Here is a 17,699-nt window from a genome sequence, read left to right as displayed (position 1 = left end):
TACTGCCATCTTTTCCCTACTAACATATACGCTGACATACTTCAAGGGAAATTAGTTTCAAGTGTCTAAAATGGCTGCCTTAAAAAATTAAAAGAAAGGTAAGTTTTGTCTATAATGAACACTTCAGTACTTATTTTTAATTAAGATATAAAAGAGTAGATATAGAGTATAAGTGACTGCAGTGGTCAAATAAATGAAATCATCCGTGTTTCAGTTAACTGACTATATAATTTATTGTCCATACTGAGACAACAAATAATTATATCAAGACAACAGATTTATAAAAGCACATATGGATATATGGTCACTCTCCTCGAAGTGTGGAAGATGATGGTGGCATATATATATGCAACAAGAGAAAGAGTATTCATTTAATAAGGTTAATTGAAAATGTAAGATTTTTTTTTCTTCTAGGTCATATATACATATATGTGTGTGTACATATGTATGTGCACATATATTTACATCTTTTAAAATAAATAAATGTGTGTACATATGTATGTGCATATATATTTACATTTTTTTAAAAAATTAATTTCAGTTATATAGAAAATATATCACATCTGTGTAAATAATCAATAGTTTATGTACATAATAAAGGACTTAAAAGATTTATCTTATACAAAGGATGTAATTAATATTCAACATATAAGAATAAAATATTTATATTAGTTAATTTGAAGTACATAATCAGATAAAAATGTCATAGAAGAAATTTCTTTACTGAAAAGGAGAACAAATTAGAATAGAAGGCTCTTCAGTGCTAAGATTTTATGATAAATTATTGCATCTGTTACCTAGAAGAAGATTCACAAGTCTGGTCACAAAGCCAGAGACTCTATTCCCTATGGGTTACAAGATGCATTTCTGTGAGCAGAATTCGTAGTAGTACTATGTCTCTGCCATATGTACACCTTATGGCAAGACCACCTGTTGTTAGTTCTGGGGCAGAAAATTTAGTCTAACATTCTGCTTGATGCTTTACATTTTTTCACAGGCACTCACATCTTACAGAAAGACATGTTGTCTATAAAACCCTTGCAAAGAACTAACTTTAGGAACTACATTACAGTTCCTCGATTTCTGAAACTTCTGGTCCTTATGTTCACCGCATTCGATCCCTAATAACAGATCTTTTAAAGTAATAAGTACATATATGCATACATACATACGCACATACATACATACACAGACTTTATGAGCTCTTTAATAACCACCTAGATGGGTATATTATACTTAGTATTTGACTACACGTAAAGACCTCATATGGGGATATAAGGCTGGCAAATAGGTATTTCACAACAAGAGACTGGACTATGCTTGAATTTTGCCAAAGCATCTTGAAATATTTTCCTGACATTTTAAGACTGGCAAAACCTGAAAGTATTAGTTCACATATATATTTCAATGGTATTTTAATCCATATGATTGCAATTCATTTATATTTAAATCATCATATTTCCAAAAAGCTTAGCTATTCTTTAAAAACTTAAGATTATTTTCATTATCTTTTTTTTTGTAAGAATCAGAAAACTGTGTTACACCTTATGTACAATTTCTAAGAAGGGTTTTAGTTAAGTTTTAGTCAAACTGAGATTTTAGAGAAGGTTCTTAACCTGACAAAATAATTCTAATACAACATATTAAAATGTTATTAAATGGAAAGATATTTATGAGTTTAGCATTGTGCTGAGAATTATAGGGTCTGCATGTGTACTACTTCTGCTCTGGGAACTTATAATACTGATGGATAGATAAGGCCGAGGTTCATGAAGCACATATTAAACATTAGTAGTATTTGTATGTAGTGGCACAGTTTTCAGATTCTCTATATTAGCATTACCTGTGTGTTTATTTAAAATGCAGTTTCCTTGAGAACTTCTTCTGAGATTTGAATGTATTAAGTCTGGGTGATTCTCATGCATGTCGATATTTGATAACACATATGCTAATTATTGCAATGCAGAAAACAAATCTTGAAAAGCAGCGGTAGGATAAATACTTAAGGATAAGAATAATTTAGAATATTTTGTGAAAAAGCCAGAACTGGGGCTAACCAGCTGAAGCTGGTTCTAGATGTGCAGGAAAAAACGAAGATCACATTTAGATTTAACCAGAAGCATGAACTGTATATAATACAGAGTTAGGACTCACTAAATAGGCGATCATGGTCAGACCAGCCTGACTAGAGTAGAGGATTCATGTTAGAAACTGTAGGAAATAATGTAGGGAAGAGCCGAGTTCTGAAGGGAGGTCCGTGCCAGGTCAGAGGAGCTTAGAGAATGAACTGCAGAACAGGGGCCAGCATGATAAAAATGGTACCTAAGAAAATCAACCCTATGACTTTATATAGAATGGCTTGTGGAAGAGACACAAGCTAAAGTGATGTTTCAGTGATTCAGGTGGAAGATGATAATGACTGAGCAGGCAGGACCAGCTGCTTAATTTGTGAGTCTACTGCATAATGAAAGTGTGGGGCCCCTGTTCAAAACTTATAAATAATTTCAAGATAGTGACAGCAGAAGGCTTTCTAAATATGGATGTTTTTCCTGAATGTGGGGTCCTAAGTATCCATACATGACACATGAAGCAGGCCCTGAAAGTTAAGCGCAATACAATGTTAACCCATTGTGGAGTCTCTGAGACCTAGATTCAGCTTTCAGATAGGCTTCAGTTGAGAATAAAATTTGAAGTTTTAATGTGAATAAAGTATGAATTTCTCTTTTACACAGACTGTGTTACTCAGTTACTCTGTCTGGGTATTGGGGACATTTGGGTGTGCAACCTTAGAACAGCACCAGTTGATTAGAATTGGTAAAAAAGAGGGAAATCTAGAACTATTTTAAAGGAAGACATAATACTAGTTATAGGAGTTCAAGAAAGAGAAATTGGGAAACATAGACATATAGTTTTCTAACCTGAGTAGTTTGACCAAAACATTATTTGGTGGTAAAACATAGCAAATTTGCTTTAACTCATTTTGGATTTGATGACAAGAAGTATATCTACTTTAAACATTTCTGCAGAAAGTTGGAGCCGTGAGAGCAAGGGCTGGTAAGAGAGGAAGATTTTACAATCACATCTATAGATAAGAGTTGAAGTAAAAAAAGGTGAATGTTTTTTCTTCTATCAAAATTGAAAAAATAGATATCTCAGTTCAAAAGGTGAATCCACACACAAAGCCATGTAGAGAAGGGCACTTAGAAGCAAGACCATGCTTGAACTAACTTGTGGAAAAGGTAAAAATTGTTTTGGCATCCTTCTGTATCCTAAGTCTGGTGCCTATCCTCTGTCTGCTTCTCTGTGCCAGGTAACACCCTCTACTCTCCATAGCATCTCCCCACCTAAAATGCGCGCGGGCGTGCGCGCGCGCGCACACACACACACACACACACACGCACGCACACAAACATCCCTTACTTGACCTGTCATTTCATTTCTGCAAATCCTTGCTGAGGCATTAACTGATAAAACTAAAAACTGAAGTGTTAGCTGAAAGGGGATTAGTGTGTGAACGTTCTCACCTTACATTTTGACAGAGGTTTCCTAAACTTCCAACATTCAGTACTTGAACCCAAAGAATGAAGCTTTAACGCTGTAGGTGCTAATAGGGGGCATGGGGTCATCCCCCAAATTACTTCACAGAAGGGTAATTTTCTTTGTTTAGCAGGCTAGTACAGCGTAGAAGTGTCAGTACCTACATACCCACCTCTGTCATGTTTGTAGTCTTAAACTCATGACCTGAAGGCACAAGTTCTGTTAGGATTGAGAATAAATAATTTAAGTATTCATTCACCAAGTGGTTTTATGTGCCAGGCCATGTGTTACTTCGAGGTCTTCAACAATGAATAATAGACATGAACTTTTATCGTATTGGAAAAGATAAATAAAGAAAGACAACAGTTTGATGCAACTTGATAACCTAATAGTATATTCAGATGCTGCTATGGAGCATCAGGGAAGCATACCTGATTCAGGCTAAGATGGAAATGAGGAGTGAGAGACAATCAGAATGGGCTTCCAAAAAGAGACAAGGAACATTAATGCAATGTCAAAATTTCTGTTTAGAATTCAATCAATGGTGGGATTTACTCCTGGAATTACCAATGTGTGGCTCCAAGGCTACTCATTCAGGTTGTTCAGGCAAAATAAAATAATACTTTTTTTATTTTAAACAAACACACTGGGCTTCATCTCCTAATGGCCTTTCTTTCTGCTTCTGATTCCTTTTTACCTGACTAAGACTATGTTGTTTGTCTCATCCTTTGGTCTATTCCTTTAGGAGCTGACTCTCCTGAATACTTTTACATGCCAGTGTACTGGCATGTAATTTTACATGTCAGTCACTCTCCCAGTGCTTGTACTTTATAACCAATCCAATCATCTTATGTCTGATGACCCAGTGTAATAGGAATTTAAAACTTATTTATATTGTTTGAATTTAATACAAGCATTATTGCTATTTAATGAAGTATAGAATAAATTAATTAGCACTTTATGAATCTAAAGGTTAAGATGGAGCATTCTAAATTTTTTGGTCTTACTAGCTTAGAAGTATAACGTTTTTTCTTTTAATTAAAATACAGTCTTTAGTTTTAAAATAAAGTTGGTCTACTTCTATTGATATGTCTTCAAATTTACCTGACAGTGATATACTTTACAAAGATTACATTATTCAATCAATTTTGCATCATTATAAGAGTTAACACTTTCTGCATGTTAACTATATGCCAGGCACTATTCTAGCACATTATAGATAGTATCTAATTTGCGCATTATAGATATTATCTAATTTGATACTTGCAGCAATCCTCTGAAGCTATTTCATTTATGTCCATTTTACAGATGAAGAAAATGAGGCATAACAGAATTAAACCATTTGCCATTATTTATGGATACAGTAAATAGTCAAACTAGGCTTTGAATTCTGACAATTTGATTCCAGAGACCATCTCTTAATCAGTACATTGCAGTGTCTCTAACTACATAGAGAATCCAAATCACCCACAGGACAGAGAAACCACATCTTAAGGAAGAAGATGTAAATCAGCTAAAGATCTTGGGTTCTTTCTTTCAGAACCAATCAGTTACTAAAATATATTCAATATAATGTTTACAATATATTCTTAATCACTTCTAAAATGTGAATATCACATATCAATCAAGTATATAAGTGATTTTTTAAAAACACAAATTAAAAGAAAAGATTATTATAAAAGCTTTAGTGATATTTCTGAGATAAAATATTATATTGTAAATGAAACTTTGATAACACCCTTTTTTTTTTTTTTTTTTTTTTGCCAAAACAAAGTAACAAAGCTACAGTTCAGCTGTCAAGTTCTTAGTGACAATTATTTTCTACTGGTAATTAAGACTTCAAATCAAAAGAAAGAAAAGTCGATCATATGGCAGGTTTAAAATCCTGAACATAGTACACAAATAAAGGCAATATTAGGAGCATTTGGAGGATTTTAGATAATACTGAATTTTAATACAAATTATTATGTACCTTTATGGAAAAATAAACATCAGTAGATGCTTACATTCAAGCCGTATATAAAAAGTAATTTTTCCAAAATTAGTTCTAAATGATTATTTAAATATTTACTCTGACAAAATGTGGCATGAAAAGTATATTTTTACAAGAGTCCGGCCATAAAAATCTCCCAATATCCTAGATTATCAATTTATACTAAAAATAAAGTTATGGCTCTTATACACCCACTTAGATATCTCTCTTTAAATGTAATTAAATCTTTTTACACAAAGCAATTTTCAGAGTGTAGTTTTAAAATGACCAGACCCACATTCACTCAGGTAGCATCCAAATACAGAAATTTTATCACAAATATTGAGTCTGCAAGATGAAAATAAGGCCGTTTCCTTTAAAGGAATAGTGGGATATAGATGAATGCCATGGCTGTTATACTCGCCTCTGCGAGAAGTGGAAGTGAGGAACCCAAGCCGGGATCAGTCTGGGTTCACAGACTCAACACCAGAAGCTTTGGAGGAGACTATTCAGAGATTTAGGAATCTTTAGGAGCACAATGATTTGGAGATCAGTGACAAGCTTTTGCTGTAAAATTTTCTCTCTCACATGTACATGTGAAAAGATGTATTTTACCTTTCACAGATAGTTATGAATTGAATATCTGTGTCCCTTAAATTCGTATGTTGAAGATCGAATATGCTGGTATTTGGAGGTGGGGCCTTTGGGAGGTAACTAGATTTAGTAGGTCAGGAGAGTAGAGTTCCACGATGGGATTAGTGTCCTCAGGAGGAGAAGGACAGAGCTTCCTCTCTCCCCTGTCTGCCATGTAAGGACTCAGAGAAGATGCCATCTGCAAATTAGGAAGAGTGCTCGCACCACAACACAATCGATCTCAGACTTCCCGCCCCCAGAACCATGAGAAATAAATGTCTATTGTTTAAGCCACCCAGTCTATGATATTTTTTTACAGCAGCCTTAGCAGACTAAGATAATTCATATATTTTAAGATTTATTTCAGTACTCCTCTAAGAAGATGCTATCTTTATTCTTTTCTTTCTCTATCCCTCATTTGCTATACCTTTAGACTGGAGACAAAATCTCCTTGTGAGGATTTGGTGTGAGAATTAAATTAGTACATACAGACTGTTTAGAACTGTACCTGGCACAAAATAAATATTAAATGTATTATGTGGCTGTAATACAAGGAAAATGTGGAAAATCTGAGTAGTTTATAAAAGTTAAGTTTGTTTTTTGCTTTGTTTTGTTTCCAAAAGCAACTGAAAAACAGGCAAACCAAGTGCTTCAATTTCCTATATTTCTTGTCCAGGAAAGCCCCAAGTATTATGTCCAGAATGATTCTGTTAAGCTGTGTTTTGATATCATTTTCTATTTTATGTTCCCACCTACATATAAGTGGTGGGAATATATTTATTATTTATTTTAGATTATGAGCTCTTAAAGGTCACAGCTTTTACCTAAGCAGCTTTATACAGAACTCTGAATAGACTCATGAATATGTAGTGTGTAAATACTACTTGAGAGCAATTGCATCTACGCTTGCTATGTATCACAAGAAAGAATGATACAATCTATAAGACCTATTTTACAGTACTGAATTATGTTGACCTGGTAAAACAAATAGCAGGAAGAGTGACTAAGTGAGAATGCCTATAAACCAGAAAAATTCCTTTTATTCAGAAGGCAAACTTTCCATAAAAAAGCATTCAGGAGATTCAAGATCCTTTGTCATAGGTATGGTAAGTTTTATAATGAGTTAAAACACTTGGAGAACACATCTTAGAAAGCATTTATTTCAGCCTTAGCATATGATCCCTATTGATTTGACCAGAGAAAAAACCAGCAGAGAAAAGACCTATCTGTGTGTTTTATAATTTGAGTTTTTAAACTGTTTATAAAGAGCCTTTTACACAAAACCTGGCTGTTTAGATATATAGGTAAAGAAAGCTTTAAAAACTTTAAACCTTTTTGTTTGGGTTTATTTTACCTCTAATACTCTTTTTAGATTGAGGTATAGTTTGCATGCAGTAAAATACACAGGTTTTAAGAGTATAGTCTGATAAATTTTAAGAGATGTATGCACCCATGTATCCCTCCAGTCAGCCCAGAATTCCATCAGTCTTGATTCATTGCTGCCAATACCAACCTCACCTTCCACCTGCACCAGGCAGCCACTTTCTGGTATCAATTGTCCTAGATTACTTTCACATATTCTAGAATTTTCTATAAATGGAAATCAACAAATTGCACTGTTTTGTGTCCGAATTCTTTCACCCAGTACATTATTTTTGAGATTCATCCGTAATATTGAGAGTATGAGTAGTTCATTCTTTTTTTTTTGATGAGTAGTATTTTATTTTATAAATGTACCATAATTTGTTGATTAATTTTTCTGATCATTTGAATTTATTTCTAGTACTAGACTATTAGGGATAAAGAGACCATGAGCATTCATGATGTGGACATATGTTTTAATTTTTCTTAATTAAATATCAGTGGAATTGTTGTGGCACAGGGTACCTGTATATTTTACTTTATAAGAAACAAGTAGTTTTCCAAAGTTGTTGAATCATAAAGTTGTACAAAGACTATATGAGAATTTTTGGTGTTACACATCATTCAACATTTAATATTTTCAGTTTTTTTAAAAATTAATTTTAGCTATTCTAGTGGGGATGATGTGATATCTTATTATAGTTTTTCAATCTTATAATAAAACCAAATGTGAAATCTTCCCTTAGAGAATTGCTCTTTTTCTTTAATTCCTTTTTTTAAATTCCAGGATAATATATTTTAAGGCCTATAATCTCACTAACATACAAATTTCATTCTCTTGTATATTTCCATTTACCAATCGAGTTAATGTGTTTTATTCAGACATTATGACTCACATTTTTTTTTTATTGTACTGGGAAAGCTTATGAAGAAATGTTTTTCCACTTTAAAACTGTATTATTAATTTCTTCTGAATGTTTTAACTTGTTTAAGAGTCTATAGTTTAAGAGTTTAAAATGGAGTTTTAACAATTACTAAATAATTAAATATAGCAAACCTTTTCTCTAAATGCAGAGTTTATAATTGAGAATTGATATAGTAAATAGTAAAGGTACTATGACTGAGTCTGAGACTCATTTGTTATAGAGAGATGATGAAAAAAAAATAGCTATATTTGGGACAGGTCATAAATATCAATAAATAAAACCACAAAGAATTAATAAATTAACTAAATAGTAAATATAGTTCTTAGTAAATTAAAATACAGAACCCTCAGTTAAATTTGAATTTTAGATTAAACAAAAAATTTATAGTATAAGCATATTCCACGAATATTTGGATTATACTTACGTTAAAAATGTATTTTCTCTTCATTTATATGTAACCAGATATCTTTTATTTTAGTATTTTATCTGGCAACCCTACCAGGAATATATATATATATATATATATATATATATATATATATATATATATATATATATGTATGTATATGTGTGTGTGTATATGTGTGTGTGTGTGTGTGTGTGTGTGTATGTGTGTATATATATGTACACACATAATAAGTTTTCATAATAAAGTACCACAGACTAGGTGACTTAAATAACAGGAAAGGCTGAAAACCTGAGATCAAGGGGTAGGTAGCATGGGTTCCTTCCGAGAGCCTGAGGGAATAAGCTCTTTCAGGCCTCTCTCCTTGTTTTGTTGGCAGCTGTCATCTCCCCCAGTCTTCACATCATTTTCCCTCTGTACATGTCTATGTCCACATTTCCTCTTCCTATAAGGACACCAATCGCAGTGGATGAGGACACACACAAAAGATTTCATTTTAATTAATTACCTCTTTAAATACCTTCTTTTCAAACACAGTCATGTTCTGGGGTACTGAGGTTTAGGACTTCAACATATGAAATTTTAGTGAACACAGTTTAGCTCATAACCACTGGGAAAGTGAATTGGAAAAGACTGAGAAGGGAGTGAGTGAAATATGGGCAATGAAGAGAATAAGAATTAGAGTGTGGTTTTTATATTATGCATAGGAAGTATTCCAACTTAAATATGCTTTTGTCTTGCCAGTATGAGTTTTAAGAGCTAGTTATTCAGGACATTTAGCACCTACTCTTCGACTTCAATATTAGAAGTCTCAGTGGAGCCAAGATTCCCACTCTAAGTGAACTAAATCTCAGTGTAAAAATATAGAAGAGAGCCTGTGCATGAGATAGTTAAACATCTAAACGTATTATCTCAGCTTCTTCTCTAATATTCAATGATGACTCCAAATGTAGACCAAATGGGGAAAGAAGAGAATAAATTTGGAATCATATTTTTAAATGTTTTTTCAATCCAGAATGCTTAATGGATATACTTAAATTCACTTTGAATAGTGAAAGCAATTTTTTTTCTAAAATACTCATTTAAAGCCATGGCTTAATAAACAAAGCTCTTTTTCAGGGGACTATCTCTATTCTCTCAGGAATAATCATTCTTGTGTAACACAGAATTCAGATCCTGTTCATTAGGACACATTAGGAATCAAAACTCTGTTTACCACCACCCCCCCTCCCCCCGCCGCCCCCCGTAATCTGAGAAAAGAGAAATACATTATAACACTTTTATGGAGATTTAATAACATTTTAATGAAAATTGCCTAGAAATATGTTACATATCATATCTATAAAGCCTTTCTTGATACTGCTAGGTGTTTTACTTTCTCTGCTTTTCTTGAATACATCCATCACAGCACTTTATCTAATTGCAATGAATGGTTTACATGTCTGTTGCCCTTCAGTGAACTATGAGCCCAAGCACTCCTATTTACGAAAGCTTAGCACAGTTAGTATTAATTAAAAAGTCTGTTGCATGAATAAATGAATGCAATGATTAAAATAATTATAGTAGTAAAAGGTGTAACTTAGTGAAATCTTACTATGTGCCAGGTAGCCTGCTAGCCTATTAATATAGATTAATTTGTTTTCTTCTCTCAACAACCTTAAAATGTAGATATTATCATTATATATTTAAGAGACAAAGATAACAAGACTTGAAGCAGTTAGTAAATAGCAGCTCAGGGATTTGAAGTGAAGTCTTTCTGTTTTCAGAGCCTGAGAGTTTATATAGTACAATGGCTAAGAGCCTGCCCTGCAGAACTACACAGCATGGGTTAGACTCTCAGTTTTGCCGCTTCTCAGCTGCATGACCTTGGGCAATATATGGAATAACTTTAAACATTGTATCTTAACACTCTTATGCCTTAGTTTCCCATCTGTAAATAAGAGATGGTAAGAATTACCTACTCATGAAATTGTGTTGAGTTGTAAACGATTTATTATACCCAAAGCACTTAGAACCAAGCCTGGCTCATTGTAAGTACTATGTAAGTGTGAGCATTTTTATGACTATAGATTGCATTTGCATTATACTATATATTTAGCATTAAACATTTTATTGCCAAATTTACCACTCTGCATTTGGTTCATGAGGACACTGCAAACCTGCTATATGTTCTTTATTCTGTAGTTACACTGGCATAATGTTTACATGGGTCCTGGTATCTTTTTCTCAAGATCAAATCCCTCTAATGTAAAGCTCAGGTTAAAACTGAGCAAGACCCTACAGGTGTAACCTGGTGCTACCTAACAGAAGAGCTCAATAGATAAGATGGCTGAGTCTTTCCAGGTGGAAACGCAGTCAAAGAAGCGAACACTTTCTGGCATCGCGTCATTCTATTATAAGGCCAATTTGTTAGTCTAGTATCTTTGGTGGAATATTAGGTTTTGATCAAAGAAAGGAAATGGTAAGTAACATTAGGTTATTCACTACAAGCATTTGATGTATTGGTTTTAATACAGATTCAAATAATAATAGGATACAAAAGAAAAAAGAAATAAAGCTACATTTCAATGATATTGAATAGTAACTTTGTTTTTGAAAGGTCGTTTTATCTTTCAACAGTGCCAGGTGTGAGATACAAGGAAAGCATACCTGAAGAACAATGTAAGAAACAACAGAAATTTTTAAACAGAGGGAATTCTTGAACACTAGAATTAACCAGGATGATTTGTTGCCTTTCAATATACAATATCCATTTGTTAACTATGAGCAAGAATTAGTTCCACGAGTAATTAGTGCAATAACTCCCACTAATCTTGATCTGTTATGCTCCACAATTTGCTCTTAATATTAAATAAAATATTAAAACGTGTGACTGTTTTTATAACATCAGCCCTAAAAATCTCACTAAGTTATTTTAATCAATATACTTGTTTTAAGTAAAAGCCATTTAATCTCCTGACTTATACATTAACCTTCCATTAAGTATTAGTGAAGAAGTTAAATGCACCTTAGTCAATAATGCTAATGCAGGAACTGTTGTATTACCTATGGAGAAATGCGTATTCATATTATGTTAAAGTGGCTATCCTTAACGATTAGCCATTATGTGTCAGGAAAGCGATAATAAATTTGAAATATTCCATGAGAAAATGAATTATAATGTTGAAACTGAGTTCTCTGTACTGTAATAATTTTGAAGTGAGGTCATCTGCTTCTTCTGGTCAGCGCCTTTTAAGGCAATGATATTGAAGTGATGAAGACACCCTCAGCGACACTTTAACCTCACCTTGCAGTTTCACATCTTGGTGGGTAATAAATGAGGCTGCTAATTGAAGCTGAGACATATGAATCTATTGTATGGTAGTGTTTTAACAAGTAGTCATTTTGTGTAAATAATGTGCCAATATCTGTAAGCTGCTTACAGTAATGAAGAATTTCTTCTGCTTCAAAACCATATCCTGTATTTTTGTTTATCCCTTTATCACAAAATGATATTCACCCCCCTTTCTGTACATTCTTATATTTTTGTAATATTCTTCTGCAAATTTCCTTCCCATCAAAATCTTATTTTATGATAAGATCATCAATATAAATTCTAATGGTTTTGCAGGAGCACACAAATGTACTTTCTTTTTCAATGAGGAAAACCCGTTTACATAGATAAGCTGCTTCCTAGATAGTCAAAGAAAATGTGTAGACTCTAAATAACATTTTTCCTGTATCTTCTTCCACTGTTGCAATTAAAAAATGCAGGTGCTTATTCATCACTACGTTTCTGTATCCATGAATTTTCTTTATCTTTGTACTATGAGACTTAACAAATATGATTTCAGGACTTAAGAAAAATAACTAGATATTGGGAAGTTGTCACAAATCAGTTCATATTAAATGGATTATTGTTCTTGTTTGTGCTACCTATAGGTGTCCTTGCAGTACCTTAAGAGGCTAATATTTTTAATAATTATACATATATATGAGTGTATGTATTCCATATATTTTCAGTTTCTTAGGGAAAGTATGTTAACTCTACACAGCCCACTAAAAACATGCCTTAACTTTCTTAAGTCAAGACTAGCCTTTTGACTTATCTCTATAAGGGAACAAAAGAGAGATTAATGCCTAAACTGATTATTAATAAAATGTTTTAAATCCTGTAGTACATTTTTATGCCCAACATCCTAATGTTGATATTAATTCAACAATGGCTCTATTTTCAATGCTATTTGCTTAAAATCTCAGTTCCTCTCTCTGGTAAAGTATCATTTCCATGCATTTTGTATCATCGGTTAAGTAAAAGTCATTGTTTTTGGAGTTACATCATAAACATTTTGATCATTTATTTGTTATATAACTCCAAAATTACTTTATTATTTTAATTATTTTATTTTATTATTTTAGGAACATCTACGTTAATGAATAAAAAATTTATTCTGGACACCCATAGCCATCACCATATAACTTATATTCCATTTTAAGATGACCTATGTAATTTTTATTTTATTATACTTTTATTAGTAAAATACCCTGGAACACTCTTGGATTTTCAAACTGCAAACATTTTTGCCTATAAAAAGGAAATAAGAAATACAACAGAACATTTAAATTTTATGCATAGTATTTACAAATGTGTTTATCTTACAGAATTACTTGGTATTATTCTATTGAGGTAGTAAGAGTCACACAATGAAGACAAACACATTGCAGGCAAAGTTTTAAGTGCGTCCCATGTTTCAGTTCATTTTAGCCTCACAACATCCCTAAACATAACCACCGTTTTCTCTCTTACGAATAGGGAAGTGGTGAATCAGGGGGGTTAAGTAGGTTACCACCCAAGGATGCATAGTGGTTAGGCCAGGATTTGCAGCTGGGCAATTGGCTCTAGAGTCCACACTTAAATAATACCCTCTACTTCCCTGATATATTGTAATGAAAGAGTGAGGAAAAAGGTCTTATAATTAGGTCAAAGATTCTCCTTTAATATTTATTTTTCTTTTGACTGAAGAACAGGCTCAATAAAAGATAAAATTATAGAAATAGAAAATCTTTGTGGGTAAATCCTTTCAGAGCCACTTTGCCCCACTTCCCACATGAGGGAAGCAATGCCAAGATATTTCGTTCCGTGACACTGTCGTGATCACAGACTTTTATTTAACACAGTTCACTGTGTTAGAATCTTGAGAAAAATCAAGCTGATGGGAATTTACTACATTCATTCCTGAGAAGGCTCTGTGAATAGCCAGATAGCAGAAAATAAAATCAAGGTGGGCAAAGGTCAGGGTACATATTTAGGGAAATGGAATACAAACTTTCTTCTAACTTGATAGGGATCAAGTAATCAGTTACTACTTAGGGAATAATGGAGCTAGGCTACTCCAAAAGATATTAGGCTAGTTGAATGAAAAGATGAATACTAACTTTTAGGTAGCATTGGAAGGGATGATAGAAACAAAAGACAAAACATATTCCTCCTGTGATGTATCTGCACCTGTAATAACTGGGCACATCCCAAAGAAAAGTAAAAACATGACCATCAGACGGAGAGCCATCCATAAAATAATAGATTTATTATATTAGGAGTCCAAAGTGTGGAGAAGGCAAAGTCGAAGACAAGATATTGCTGAAACCCATACATTACGAAAGGGGATACAGTGTGACTTATACACCCTTTACTGGGGGAAAAAAAAACTAAAGTGAAGAGATATTTTATAAGCTAAAAATATTCAGTTGGAAATAAACAAAGTAACAATGTAATTTAAAAAGGCAAACAGATATAAGTCTTCATCCTATGAAATAATGAGGAAATACATATGGACAGGATGATAGCTCTTAACAGAAGGTAGCAGGACTTTAATATATACTCTTAATTTTTTATATCATCATGATTATCCCATCTAGCTTTTTGTAAATCAGCTCCAAGTGTTCTTTTCAGAGACAGAATATCAAATTGGATGGACCATGTTTACTCAGTATGAAATTAGCTATGCCTTTATGCTTCATATTTTTTTCAATCTCATCTCCATCTACGGTTCTGTGAATTCAACCCCAAGAATTCTCTTAGATTTTACACAAGCTTATAGTTACTTTGATAAGGCGAAAAAAATGATAAATTATTGAATAATGGTGACAAAAAGATAGATGATAAATTAGATAGATAGATGATAGATAGATAGATAGATAGAAAGATAGATAGATACTAGATTATAAATAGCAAAAATAATCAATCAGGGAATATTCATCTTTTCTATGAGAAATAAATATTGATTATGTGTATTAATAATAAGATGAGAAATTGATATATATGTTGATTTTCATTGATTGTCAAGTTTTGGAAAATTATGTAGTTTTCCTTTTTTATTTCTCCTAATGAATATTTTGTTGATAATATGTGCTAGCAAATTCTTCTAGCTACTTCCTAGTTGTAAGTTAAATACTTTTGCAGGCTATATTGATTTTCTTTCAGGTCACCAGGGTAATATTTAACAAATGGAAATTCATTTCATAATATTTTAAATGGATTTAAGTATTATACATTTAGCGATGATTTAAAGGTATGAAGAGAATAATATCATGGAGATATATGCATATACATATATTCTCCATTAGCACTTATCCACATAAGAAGCATATCTGTTAATCAAAAGAAGATTCAACATAAAAGTATAACAGGCAGACTTTTTACATTGTCTGTGTAGACCATTAATCTTGATGCATAATCTTTTTGTTAGTAACAGTGTAAACTTACGAAGCTTTACAATATTATTGAAATGACGATATGACTGTTTATTACACAGCAGCCTCCTATTTATTCTCTTGATTTCTCCTCTGATTCTTCCACTGCTGTCCTCCCTTTCCATTATGTCCCCTGAGCCCAGATTTAATTAAAAAGTTAAATAGTATTTCCTTGATTGTTGCCCTCTTCTCAGACTGACCCCACTGCCTCCTTATTTTACTGAAACCTAGCTTGTCCTGAGGCACTTTCCCCGTCCTAGTCAAGATCTCCCTAGTTTCTCACTAAGGCATCTGATCTCTTATGCTTCTTCTTTTATTTAAAGCCTTCTGTTTTGTTTCACCATTTACTCTTTTGTATTACTCTCAGCCACTTATCCTCATTCATATCAGACTGGAAACAAGTTCACCAGGCTTTCTCCTCATTGCAAGGCCCACCATTGTGTTGGAACTATTGATAACGAGGGTACTCAAGGTATAGGAGGGAAGAGCTTTAGAGCTGGCTTCATAAAATAGAAGCACTTTGGTATCTACTTATTTTGTTCTATTCTTTATGATTTCATCTGTGACTTAATAGGATATTTTTTCATTTTCTATATCAACTTGACTAGGCCATAGCACTTAGTTATTTTATTAAATACTAATCTAAATCTTGCTGTGAAGGTATTTTGTAAATATGATTACCATTTACAATCAGTCAACTTTAAAAGAGATTATTCTCAAAAATGTGGGCCGGCCTCATCCAATAATTGGAAGGCCTTAAGAGCAAAAACAGAGGTTTTCTGGAAAAGGAATTTGTCCTCAAGACTATATACAGCCTCATCTCACTGAATTGTCAGCCTGCTAGACAGCCCTATAGATTTTGGATTTACCAGCCCTTATAATTGTCTGAGTCAATTCTTTTAAATAAATCACACACACACACACACACACACACACACACACACACACACACACACATGCTCTATTCAATATTGGTTCTATTTCTCTCTGTAGAACTCTAACTGAAACATAAACAATGATTTTTATCTATAACTTCAGCCCTTACTTCTCTCCTGGTTTCATAACTATTATTTAACTGTCTATTGCTCTTCCAACAGATGACCAAAAGCAAACAGGCTCATGTTCAAACTGCTTCATTCTCCACACACTTCCCAGCCTATTTCTCCTCCTGTGGTCCAATATTGCTAAAAAAAAACAATACTAACTCAGTAGCCAAACCAGACAACCCTACCTTTCCCTGAATAGCTCATGCATTGCCCAGACAAATATTTCTCCTTTGTCTCTTTTTAATCTGTTGTCAGTCCTTCAGTCAATTTGCCAATAACTTCTCTTAGACTATTATCATTTTTGTCTACATTATTGCCACAACTCCTTCTTTCTTAGAATGGTTTCTATTTTCCTTGTTGAATCTGAATTAATATACTTCTCAAATCATTCTCAGTTTGAAACAGTTGCCCTTTTTATGGACTCTCATATCCCCCATACTATGTCTATCAGAGGAATTATCACACTGACTTACAATTACTACACTATTAAGAATTTCTTTTCCCCTAATATACTATAAGGGTTATATGTTGTTCATTTGTGTATTTCCAAGGCCTAGAAAGAATCCAAAATAAAAAATGAGCAATGAAAGAACATTATTTAATATTTAAATAATAATTAAAGAACAGATTATATATTTCAGTGAATATCTGTGATAGCCACAGCTAGCTGCCCTCAAAATACTTGTTCTTTACTATTATTTAAAGTTGTTGCTGGAAAGTGGCTGGCCTGACAGATACTATGTCTCTCAGCTTCCCTTTCATATAGAAGTAGAAATGAAACTAATTTTTCCAATGAGCTGAGGCTTTTTGACAAATGAGTAAAACTTCTCACTCCTTTTCTCCTTCATGCCATTAGTTGCAGGCCCTGGGTCAGGCAGAGCTGTGTGTTGGAAAGAGTCCATGTGTCTATATCACCACATAGAGGAAAACACCTGCTGACCTTTCTGATGTTTATGTGAGCAATAATCCAATGCAAGCACTTGTTATGACATTAAAACTTTAAGGGCCTATTTGTCACAGCAGCATTTTTTCTTAATTAATATAGTAGTCAACCAAAATTTAAAAATCATAAATGTAGAATATGTGGT

The sequence above is a fragment of the Pteropus vampyrus genome, unplaced genomic scaffold (genome assembly GCF_000151845.1).
Source record: "Pteropus vampyrus isolate Shadow unplaced genomic scaffold, Pvam_2.0 Scaffold234, whole genome shotgun sequence".
Classification (NCBI taxonomy): domain Eukaryota; kingdom Metazoa; phylum Chordata; class Mammalia; order Chiroptera; family Pteropodidae; genus Pteropus; species Pteropus vampyrus.
Note: the sequence above shows the minus strand (reverse complement) of the source record.